The following is a 12,895-nucleotide window of genomic DNA, read 5'->3' on the forward strand; positions in this document are numbered from 1 at the left end:
GCCAGAGCTCTTGGGAATGGAGTGGGATGGGTGGGGAAGCCATAGCGTGGGTCTCGTTGCCCATCCACACTGCCTTCTCAGGGCCTCAGGTGGGCTGGGGGCACCTGAGCGAGACTGTTTGGCAACACCAGCAATCCCTGGACCCTTCTGCACCCACCGCGGGGTTGTGGATTCAGCCATGCGCCCTAGAGTCCGCATTTCTGCCAGTTCTCAGGTGTTTCTGGGGCTATACGTGGAAAACCACAGACCTCAGAGGAGGCAGAGGGAGCTTTTCAAAGCAAAACTTGCCTGGGGTTGCGCCTCTGCTCAGAGCTCCCCCCCACTCAGTGGAAGGCACGTCCTCACCGTCTGCAAGGCCCACCCACTAGATGACCCCCCAGCTAGTTATTCAGTCCCTTAAGCCCACCCAGCAAATCCCTACCTCGGGCCTTTGTGTTGCTGCCCCTTCTGCCCTGAAACGCTCCTTCCTCAGATCTTGGTGGGGACCGGCCCTCCCCGCCATCCCTTCCTTCTCGCTCCTCCAGCCCCATGCTTGTACCCCGAGGCCTGCCAGGACTGCAACAGCACCTGTGGCCGTCTGCGTCCACGCCTGGAGGCCAAGGCCATGCCGTCGTGTTCTTGGCTCCATTCCCAGCACCAAACGTGGTGCTGGGGAAGGGGAGGGTCGGAAGGGGAGGAACAGAGCTGGAGGGGCCAGCAGGGCTAGAACTCCTCTGTCAGCCAGGCCTGAGCACCTGGAGCCCCCACACAGGAGGGCCCCAGGGGGACTCCCTGGTCCGATGCCAGCTCTGCTGCCCTGGGAGGGGGTGGGGAGGAGAGGACAGGTGCCCCGGCCAGGGCAGTGGGAAGTGGCCCTGAGGGCAGCCAGGCTCTGTCACCAGCAACACGTTCCTTATCAGCACTGACCTGTGTCCTCTCCTTGGAGCACTCGGCATCCTGACGTATCTCCCCAGGGGTCATGGCAGTGTGGATAAACTCCGCTCACCTGCAGCGCCCAGTGATGTGGGTGAGGTCGGAGGGTGTCCTGTGGCAGAAGCCAGAAGGTTCTGGGGAGCTGGGGCCAGGCTTGTTTTCCCCCTGACACACCCTCTGCTGGGTCTGGCCTGCCCTAGGGGTGTGGCCAGATGGAAGAGGGCAGCCGGCAGAAGAGGAGTTAGCCCGGCCTGACTGCGAGTGCGGGTGACTGATGGGGAGGGGCTGGGGGGGCAGAGCCCCTCTGATCTAGTCCTCTGTGGGGTCTGTGGGGTGGCCGCCCGGAATCTGTACTGGCGTCCCTGGGGCCTGTCTGATTGTGTCCTGCCTCCTTCCCGAAGCAGCTGTAGCCCTCCCCCAGCATGTCAAGGCTGTAGGTTGAAGCAGCCTTGGGTGTCGGGATAGTCCGTGAAATTGCTCATGATGTCAGTGGTGGCCTTGCTCGGGGCTCTCAAGGAATCCTCTGACAAGCAAGGCTTTTTAAATTTATTACTTTATATTTATCATTGTTTCTGGCTGCACTGCACAGCGTTTGGGATCTTAGTTCCGTGACCGGGGATGGAACTTGTGCCGCCTGCAGTGAAGCACAGAGTCTTCAGCACCAGACCACCAGGGAAGTCCCTGACAAGCAAGGCTTTGACTTTAGGGTCCTCCTGCTCAGGGAGCGCATCAGGCCCTGAGGCTTGCTGAGTGGCTGTGCCTGGCGGATGGACTGCAGGCTGAGCTCTCCCAGGTGTAACTGTGAGCAGTGTCCTGCTTCCCACGTACCTGTGTCTGTCCATACACACACGTGTGCATGCGCAGCAAAGTCTGCAGTCTGCATTCCTGCACTCCCAACCCCCACCCCTGCCTGCCTCTCCCCTTTTTTAGTTGACAAAACATCAAATTAATGTCAGGTGTACAGTGTAATGATTCAATATTTGTATGTATTGCGAAACAATCACCGCAGTGAGTCGGTTGACATCCATCACCGTGATACACGGTTACATAAAAATTATTTTCCTTGTGATGAGAACTTTCCAGATCCACTCTCCTAGCTATGTTCAAATATGCAGGATATAGTATTATTACCTATGGTCACCATGCTGTACATTTCCTCACCATGAATTATTCATTTTACAATTGAAAATTTTTTTCAGGGAGCTTACTGTACGCCAAGCCTGTGGTTTCATCCTCCTGCAGCCCGATGCCATAGGGTTGTGTCCCCCCAAAGGTATGTTGAAGTCATAACACACCGTATACCTGTGAATGGAACTTTGCTAGAAAATAGGCTTCCCTGGTAGCTCAGCTGGTAAAGAGTCCGCCTGCAATGCAGGAGGCCCCGGTTCAACTCCTGCATCTGGAAGATCCACTGGAGAAAGGATAGGCTACGCACTCCAGTATTCTTGGGTTTCCCTGGTGGCTCAGCTGGTAAAGCATCCATCTGCAATGCGGGAGACCTGGGTTCGATCCCTGGGGTGGGAAGATCCCCTGGAGAAGGGAACGGCTACCCACTCCAGTATTCTGGCCTGGAGAATTCCATGGACTACATAGCCCATGGGGTCACAGAGAGTCAGACACGACTGAGCAACTTTCACTTTCAGGGTTGTTAAAAACATAATGAAGTTAAAATGAGGTCCTACTGGATGAGAGCATGCTCTAATGCTACTACTGGTGTCCTTTATAAGAAGGCCAGAGGCGCATAGAGAGGAAGGCATGTGAGGAAGGAGGTGGAGATTGGAGTTGTGCTCCACAAGAGCTGAGAAACTCCTGAGGCAGAAACAAGGCGGGCGTCCTTCCCCAGAGGCTTTGGGAGGAGCATGGCCCTGCCAGCACCTCGATTTCTGACTTCTAACCTCCAAAAGCAGGAGAGAATAAATTTCCCTTGTTTTTAGCCACTGGGTTTGTGGTGTCTTGTTACAACAACCCTAGGAAAGTAATACGTTTAGTTTCTGTTAGGATCTCTATTGTACAGGAGGAAATAAGATTCAGAGATGTTAAGCTGTCGCCTACCTGCACACACCGAGTCAGTGTAACCCCTGGGGTTGGAGCCAGATCTGCACAACTCCAAGCCTGTGAGCTCAGCCTCTCCCCACTGGACCTCCTTTGGCTCCATTCCTTGACCCACTACAGCATCCCACTCCCTGCAGCCTCAGGGGCGACCCCATCCCCTCCCTGTTGGGGGCCTCCAGTGTTCTTCACTAGCTCCTAGAACTCTTCCATGTCCTGGCTTCCCCAAGCTCCCGTCTGACCTCCTTCCTTCCCTTCCCCAGCAGGCTTCAGGGGTGCCCCTCACCATCCCCCAGACCCTGCATGGCCTTGGTCCTTAGTTCTGCTGTCAGCTGTCCGCATGGGAGTTCTGGTACCCCCACAGCCTGGACCCCCGTGCTCCCGTGCATCTCTGTGCAGTCATCATCTCCCTGTACCCCTCCTCCCTGTTGCTCCCACGTCTCCATACCAGGACTCTGTCCCCAGACCTCTCCCCTTGCAGCCCTGCTCAGGATGGACCCTCTGTAGGGGAGCCCCGACCACACCCCCTCCCTGGCACCCCAAGCTTCCACCATGCCCCATTGCCCCCAAAGTGGCATTTGAGACCACTGTCCAGGCTCCTGTGGACCATGAGGTTCAGACAGAGGAGGCCCCAGTTGCCTCCTCTGCAGAGGGCCTCCCCCTTCTCCCTGCCCACAGCCCGCTTTGACCCCCAGCCTCTACCCTGGCCCAAGGGTGGAAGCTGCCACTGCCCAAAGCGGGTCCAGGTTTGTTCAGCCAAAGTTGGAGGCCCAGCATGATTTGTCAAATCCTGAGCCAGCCTGTTCAGGGAAGGGGAGGAGGGCAAGGCCAGAGCTCGTTTGATGTTGTGGTGACCTTCTGTTGGTCCAGCAGAGGTTTGCACAAGGAGGGGTCGCTGGAGTCCGTGTGTCTGTGTGGTGTAACGGGGCATCAGCTTGTATGCCGGTACATGGGCACGCGAGGTAACAGCTGTTACTGGCGCTCTGCCTGCTCCCTCCCACTTATCGTTTGGGGTACACAAACCTGAGCTCTTACTGCCAGAGACCCCTGCAGAGGGCCTTCTGTGTCCCAGAAACCCCTAGGCCTGATGTATAAGTGACTGAAGGTGCCAGGCTCTGAAGTGTGGGTGGCTAGGGCCTCACCCCAGGTGAGGTGACCCTGAGGAATGTCCCCTGTACTGGGTCCGGGCTCTAGCGACATCAGGCTCCAGTTGCCCAAGGTGGTAACTTGCTTAATAATAGCCTTCATGGTTCTCCCTCCTCTGTCTCACGCTCACACTCCCTACTGGTGTTCTCTCAAACACACGAATTAGCCTTAGTCCTTTCTCAGCTTCTGGAAGAACCCAAACCAAGACATACAGGTAGACACATCAAAGTTATCCCGTAAGCATGCAGGAAGTGCAGCAGACACACAATCCCATGCAGGAACTCAGAGGCACAGGTGGGTGCACACACAGTCACCACCTTCCTCCATTCCATGTGCTCTTGAGAGGGGCCTGGATGAACTGACAGGACCCTCCATCTAGAAGCACTTGGACCCTCATCCTGCTTGGCCTTCAGGTCCCCACCCCTGCCTTTTCCTGGAAGCCTTCTCCCTATCCTGCCAACAGAGGGACACGCTGAGTGCTGGGCCAGCACCCCTAAAAGGACATTCAGAGGGCTCAGCCTGCTTGGTGGCCCTTTCCCTGTCTGATTCCCCTGGAGCCTAGGCTAGTTCATCTCCTGCCACCCCCACTGAGGGGGTGCAGGGGCAGCTGTATACCTGACCCTCCATAATGCCCAGGGACCACGGAACAGAGTGGGGCATGCAGCTGGCATTCCACAGATGCTTGTGGAATAGAACTGTCTGCTCCCGCCTCTATAGCAAGCCCTTCTCTGAGCCCCAGCATCACAGGGACCCCTGCGAGGGATTTCCTAGTGTTCCTCAGGCCCAGTGGTTCCAGGGAGTGAATTGTCCAAAAATTTCGGCGACTATTCCTTGTGTCAAGCCAGGGCTGAATGCCCAGGACCCTCCTGTGATTAGCAGGGTGTGGTCGTCGCTGTCACGGAGTCATAGCCTAGGGGGAGATAGATGAGAAAACTCCAGCATATAAGGAGTGAGGGGTATGGAGGCATGAGGGATGCCTGGGGTGGGGCCAGCGGAAGTGGCTCCTCAAAAGGCAGGGGCAGGCTATCCAGGCCCTCCTGGTGCCCAGAGTTTATCAGTTCCCCAGACCACTACATCAGAATCACCAGAGGGGAGGACTTCCCTGCCAGTTCTGTGGTTAAGACTCCATGCTTCCAATACATGGGGCATGGGTTTGATGCCCGGTCAGCAAACTAAGATCCCACATGCCCATGGGTGTGGCCAGAAAAAAAAAAGAATCACCAGAGGGTTTATTATAAATATGGGCTCCCAGCTCCACCCGGCTCTATGGCTGGTCTGGGAACTGGCATTTAAACCAGCTGCACCCTAGATTCTGGAAAACCCCAGGTAGGCCTGGCCTTGGCAATCTCACTTCATTTAATGACCAGCTGAGTGACAGTTCTATAGCCCTGCTTCTCAAACTGAGGGTGGGATGGTGGTGGTCATGAAACCACGGGGTAAATGGGTATATTTCTGATAATCAGTGTGACTTGGAGTTAACTGATCAATCATTAAAACACTAATTTGATATTTAAAAGATATCAAAAGGGAGTATTTGCTAAAATTCATGGTTTAAGATAAAATGAGACAACAAAGGACTTTGTAGTGTGGGATTGGACACCTTGGGACAGTTTCAGTCCCCATCTCTGTTGTTGGGGGTGAAATCTTGAGGCCCCCTTTTCTCTCCACCAGGGCCTGAACTGTTTAAGGGTTTTTATTCTTCTTCCTGTATACATTAGGATTAAGGGTCCAGGCTGTGCAGACAGACTTGGGTTCAAATCCTGGTTTCCTACATATCGATACTAACTCTGTGCCTCAGTTTTCCCATCAGTAAAACACCGTACTGCTCCTGGCCTTGTAGTTAAAACTTCACGTGGATCTTGCTGTACTCCTTCAGTTCAGTGCAGTCTCTCAGTCATGTCTGACTCTTTGCAACCCCATGGACTGCAGCACACCAGGCTTCCCTGTCCATTGCCAACTCCCAGAGTTTGCTCAGACTCATGTGTATCGAGTCAGTGATGCCATCCAACCATCTCATCCTTTGTCGTCCCCTTCTCCTCCTGCCCTCAATCTTTCCCAGCATCAGGGTATTTTCCAGGGAGTCAGTTCTTCACATCAGATGGCCAAAGTATTGGAGTTTCAGCTTCAGCATCAGTTCTTCCAATAGATATTCAGGACTGAGTTCCTTTAGGATGGACTGGTTGGATCTCCTTGCAGTCCAAGGGAGTCTTCTCCAGCACCACAGGTCAAGAGCATCAACTCTTTGGCACTCAGCTTTCCTTATGGTCCAACTCTCACAACCATACATGACTACTGGAAAAACCAGAGCTCTGACTAGGCAGACCTTTGTCAGCAAAGTAATGTCTCTGCTTTTTAAAATGCTGTCTAGCCTGGTCATAGCTTTTCTTTGAACGGGCAAGCGTCTTTTAATTTCATGGCTGCAGTCATCATCTGCAGTGATTTTGGAGCCCAAGAAAATAAAGTCTGTCACTGTTTCCACTGTTTTCCCATCTATTTGCCATGAAGTTATGGGACTGGATGCCATGATCTTTGTGTTTTGAATGTTGAGTTTTAAGCCAGCTTTTTCACTCTCCTCTTTCACTGTCATCAAGAGGCTCTTTAGTTCTTCTTCACTTTCTGCCATAAGGGTGGTGTCATCTGTGTATCTGAGGTTATTGATATTTCTCCCTGCAATCTTGATTCCAGCTTGTACTTCATCCAGCCTCGCATTTCATATGGTGTACTCTGCGTATAAGTTAAATGAGTGGAGTGACAATATACAGTCTTGACATACTCCTTTCCCAATTTGGAACCAGTCTGTTGTTCCATATCCAGTTCTAACTGTTCCTTCTTGACCTGCATACAGATTTCTCAGGAGTATTTCTGGTATTCCCATCTCTTGAAGAATTTTCCACAGTTTGTTGTGATCTACACGGTCAAAGGCTTTCATGTAATCAATAAAGCAGAAAAACATGTTTTTTTGGAACTCTCTTGCTTTTTTGGTGATCCAAAGAATGTTGGCAATTTGATCTCTGGTTCCTCTGCCTTTTCTAAATCCAGCTTGAACATCTGAAAGTTCACGGTTCATGTACTGTTGAAGCCTGGCTTGGAGAATTTTGAGCATTACTTAGCTAGCGTGTGAGATGAGTGCAATTGTGTGGTAGTCTGAACATTCTTTGGCATTGCTCTTCTTTGGGATTGGAATGAAAACTGACCTTTTCCAGTCCTGTGGCCACTGTTGAGTTTTCCAAATTTGCTGGCATATTGAGTGCAGCACGTTCACAGCATCATCTTTCAGGATTTGAAATAGCTCAGCTGGAATTCCATCACCTCCACAAGCCTTGTTTGCAGTGATGCTTACTTGACTTCACACTCCAGGATGTCTGGCTCTAGGTGAGTTATCACACCATCGTGGTTATCTGGGTCATGAACATCTTTTTTGTATAGTTCTTCTGTGTATTCTAGCCACCTCGTCTTAATCTCTTCTGCTTCTGTTAGGTCCATACCATTTCTGTCCATTATTGTGCCCATCTTTGTATGAAATCTTCCCTTGGTATCTCTAATTTTCTTGAAGAGATCTCTAGTCTTTCCTATTCTATTGTTTTCCTCTATTTCTTTGCATCGTTCACATAAGAAGGCTTTCTTATCTCTCCTTGCTATTCTTTGGCACTCTGCATTCAAATGGGTATATCTTTCCTTTTCTCCTTTGCCTTTAGCTTCTCTTCTTTTCTCAGCTGTTTTGCCTTTTTGCTTTTCTTTTTCTTGGGAATGGTCTTGATCACTGCCTCCTGTACAATGTCACAAACCTCCGTCCAGAGTTCTTCAGGCACTCTATCAGATCTAAGCCCTTGAATCTATTTCTCACTTCCACTGTGTAATTGTAAGGGATTTGACGTAGGTCATACCTGAATGGTCTAGTGGTTTTCCCTACTTTCTTCAGTTTAAGTCTGAATTTTCCCATAAGGAGTTCATGATCTGAGCCACAGTCAGCTCCCAGTCTTATTTTTGCTGTACTCCTTGATAAATGAAAATTGTCCACACAGTTCAGTTCAGTCGCTCAGTCGTGTCCGACTCTTTGCGACCCCATGAATCGCAGCACACCAGGCCTCCCTGTCCATCACCATCTCCCGGAGTTCACCCAGACTCACGTCCATCGAGTCCGTGATGCCATCCAGCCATCTCATCCTCTGTCGTCCCCTTCTCCTCCTGCCCCCAATCCCTCCCAGCATCAGAGTCTTTTCCAATGAGTCAACTCTTCTCATGAGGTGGCCAAAGTACTGGAGTTTCAGCTTTAGCATCATTCCTTCCAAAGAAATCCCAGGGTTGATCTCCTTCAGAATGAACTGGTTGGATCTCCTTGCAGTCCAAGGGACTCTCAAGAGTCTGCTGGTGCTATACCACACCACAGTTCAGGGCTGAGAGTATTCTAATTTCTTGGGTATCTAGCCCTGTGTTCCCACCCCAGGTGCTTGGGAGGGCAGCCAGCAAAGATTTGTGAGGGGACCTGAGGAGCTGTGACCTGACATCCTTCCATCTTGCCCAAGTCCCCTGGGTTTGGGTTGGTGTCTCCAAACCTCAGGCTTCCCAGGTGGTGCTAGTGGTAAAGAATCTGCCTACCAATGCAGGAAACACGAGATGCAGGTCCGATCCCTGGGTTGGGAAGATCCCCTGAAGTAGAAAATGGCAACCCACTGCAGTATTCTTGCCTGGAAAATTCCATGAACAGAGGAGCCTGACTGGCTAAAGTCCTTGGGGTTGCAACGAGTTGAACCAACTGGGCAACTGAGCACTCCAAACCCTCCTCGGCTGGGCAGTGGGACTTGGGGACAGTGAATTGCTCTGGCTACTGTGGACTGGACACTGTGCCCCTCCCCCCGGCCTCACCAGGAGACCAAAGTCTAAGAGGCTCTGTGACTTGCCCAGGGCCATAGAGCCAGTCCCTATTTTAGGGCTGTGCAGTCCAGTATCGTAGCCACTAGCCACATACTGCTGCTTACATTTAAATTCATTAAAATGGAACAAAATTTAAAATCCCATTTCTTAGGCACAGTAGCCACATTTCAAGTGTTTGACAGTCACATGTGACCAGTGCTACCTTGTGTAACAGTGTGCATACAGAACATTTTCATCATCACAGAAAGATCTCTCGGTTCCACTCATCTCAAGAGGAAGTTCTCAGCTGTGGCTGCCCACTAGACTCACCTGGAGAGCTTTTAAAAAACACCGGTGCCTGGCCCCACTTGCAGAGGTTCTAAATGGCGGCCAGGGCTGAGAACCAGTGCTCTGAAGCCCTGTTCAAATTGTCTACTGGAAAGCTTTCTCTAGTGGAAATGGTTCAAATTGAATTTATATCTTCTGTGAATGTCTGCATCCCTCTCCCAGCTCATGTGTGCAGAGCCAGGGTTGGGGGTTGAGCCTGAGTTTTGTGGAATTCCCTCTCCACATAGTTGGGCTGCCTGGCCCATTCCCCTCTCTCTGGACAATGTAAAATGGAGGTCCAGCATCTCTCTTGGCGTTTCTTGAGGCTATGGGAGAGAGGTCATGCTTCATGCTTGTCATGCTTATGGGGTGTGGGTAGAAGTACTCAGAGGCATCCCTATCTGGCTTGAGTGGATGGTGAGGAATGTGGCTACTGGCCAGCTCTGTCTTTCTGAAAACTGGCCCCAGAGTCCCCTGGGTCCACTGACCTTATCGTCCCAGGAATTGCCGTGGTGACTCTAGTCATGCTGCCCACTGTTTGCAACATGCAGGGGCAGGCCGAAGCTGTGTGCATACCCAGAGTGGCCACTGCTGCTGGATAGTTGAGCAGAGCTAGGTGAGGTTGAAGGGTGGGGACTCCATGGATCCTCTCCCCACTTTGGGGTGGGCCTCCCCTATAAGAAGGCTGACCTGCAGGGGCATGCCAGTTTCACAATGGGTTCCCCTGGGGCTCAGGATTGCAATGGGTCTTCCTAGGGGGGGTCATCCTGCAGGGGTCACTCCCACAACAGGGAGACCTGCTACCAGAGCGCCATCTTGGTTCACCCTTACCCTAGGAGGGCCACATGTCCCTTGTGGCAGGGGGTCTGGGAGTGATGACAGGGTGAAAGGCCCTTGCAAGGGGCCCTGTGTGGGGGCTGTATACCAGGACAGAGACATGTCTGCCACAGGGGAACTTGGAAAAGGTCTCTCCGAGCCTCCTCAACATGGAGATCCCCCCAACAACATTAAAGCTCTTCCAACACTGAGCATCCCCTGCTCCCATGGAGTTCCCAGTCAGAAATGGGGTTCAGTCTGCTCCAGCAGAACATGGAACGTGGAGCCGCCAGTCTTGGTTTATGGAGACTGTGCTTGTGGTGGATCCTAGGTTGTCTGTGTGGTTTTCTCAGACCTCTGCGTTTTTATGGTGAATAAATGAGCAAGAGCCAGTGGGGGCATCCTCAGTTCCTCCTTCCTGAGGTGTAAGAATCGCAGACAGTGGGAGCTGGAAAGACCAGAGAGGATGAGTAAAATCTTCCACTGCCTCTCACTTTGAGCAAGCCTGACATTTAAAAATCACTTTACCGAAGGATTTTATAAATGCGGTTTTGTAGATTATGAACTCTTGTAGACCAGAGGTGTTCTCTAACTACAACTGACAAAAATAAAGCAAAACTACCACCCAACAACAAGAATGAATGAATCTGTATGTGTAATAGATATGGTTTTCTGTATTTGTTTCTTTTTTAGTGTTTTCATTTTAAGTATTTGGCCAGTAGGCAAGAGAATAGCTGAGTAAGATGCAGATGTTGATGGAAAAGCTTGAAAACTGTCATTTGAACAGTGCTGAACAATTTTGGGATGTGTGTAAGTGATACTATACATGTTTTAAGGAGAATTTCATAGTGTATAACTTAAGTGAGCCTGAACATTTCTAACATAGGAAGCCCCTTCTAACATACAGGAACCAATTTTAAACCAAATCACAGTGAAGTTAGGTTAAAAAAAGTGAAAGTGAAAAGTGAAGTCGCTCAGTCCTGCGGACTCCTTGCAACTGGATGAACTGTAACCTACCAGGCTCCTCTGTCCATGGGATTCTCCAGGCAAGAGTACTGGAGTGGGTTGCCATTTCCTTCTTAGGGGTAAAATATATCTATTTCTTGTGTCTGGCCCCAGACCTTCCAAGTCCAAAGAAGAGACTCATTCCTCCACATGCCAACTCCACCCCCCACCCCCTCACCACCCCCCACCTCCCCAGCCCCAACCCTGCTCCCTGACCCACTGTCAGTCTTTGAGTTCACTGCACTGGGCTCTGGTTTGCAGGTCCAGGCACACACCATCTTAGATACTTGGATATCATGAGAAACCTCAGGGGCCTGGCCAAATCTTAATCAGTGTTTGTTTTGTTTATGTTCATTTTCTCAGTTGTGTCTCACTCTTTATGACCCCATGGAATGCAGCATCCCAGGCTTCCCTGTCCTTCACAATCTCCTGGAGTTTGCTCAAACTCATGTCCATTGGGTGGCATCGGTGATGCCATACAACCATCTCATCCTCTGTCGTCCCCTTCTCCTCCTGCCCTCAGTCTTTCCCAGCATCAAGGTCTTTTCCAGTGAGTCAGCTCTTCATGTCAGGTGGCCAAACTATTGGAGCTTCAACTTCAGTGTACATCCTTCCAATGAATATTCAGGGTTGATTTCCTTTAAGATTGACTGGTTTGATCTCCTTGCTGTCCAAGGGACTTTCAAGAGTTCTCCAGCAGCACAGTTCAAAAGCATCAATTCTTTAGTGCTCAGCCTTCTTTGCGGTCCAACTCTCACATCCATACATTACTACTAGAAAAACTATAGCTTTGACTATATGAAGTGATGTCTCTGCTTTGTAATACACTGTCTAGGTTTGTCATTGCTTTTTTTCCAAGGAGCAGGTGTCTTTTAATTTCATGGCTGCAGTCACCATCTGCAGTGATTTTGGAGCCCAAGAAAATAAAGTCTGTCAATGTTTGCATTTTTTCCCCATCTATTTGCCATGAAGTGATGGGACCAGATGCCATGATCTTCGTTTTTTGAATGTTGAATTTTAAGCCAGCTTTTTCACTCTTCTGTTTCACTTTCTTCAAGAGGCTCTTTAGTTCCCCTTTGCTTTCTGCCATTAGAGTGGTGTCATCTGCATATTTGAGGTTATTGATATTTCTCCCTGCAATCTTGATTCCAGCTTGTGCTTCATCCAGCCCATCATGTCACATGATGTACTCTGCATATAAGTTAAACAAGCAGGGTGACAATATACAGCCTTGACATACTCCTTTCCCAATTTGGAACCAGTCTGTTGTTCCATGTCTGGTTCTGACTGTTGCTTCCTGACCTGCATACAGGTATCTCAGGAGGCAGGTAAGGTGGTCTGATATTCCCATCTCTTGAAGAATTTTTCACAGTTTGTTGTGATCCACACAGTCAAAGGCTTTAGTGAAGTCAACGAAGCAGAAGTTGATGTTTCTGTGGAATTCCCTGGCTCTTTCTATGATCCAGCGAATATTGGCAATTTGATCTCTGGTTTCTCTGCCTTTTCTAAATCCATCTTGTACATCTGGAAGTTCTTGATTCATGTATTGCTGAAACCAACTTGAAGGATTTTGAGCATTACCTTCTAGCATGTGAAATGGGTACAATTGTGTAGCAGTTTCAACATTCTTTGGCATTACCCTTCTTTGACTGGAATGAAAACTGACCTTTTCCAGTCCTGTGGCCACTGCTGAGTTTTCCAAATTTGCTGGCATATTGAGTGCAACATTTTAACAGCATTATTTTTAAAGATTTGAAATAGTTCAGCTGGATTCCATCACCTCCACTAG

The sequence above is a fragment of the Capricornis sumatraensis genome, chromosome 10 (assembly GCF_032405125.1).
Source record: "Capricornis sumatraensis isolate serow.1 chromosome 10, serow.2, whole genome shotgun sequence".
In the NCBI taxonomy this organism is placed as follows: Eukaryota; Metazoa; Chordata; class Mammalia; order Artiodactyla; family Bovidae; genus Capricornis; species Capricornis sumatraensis.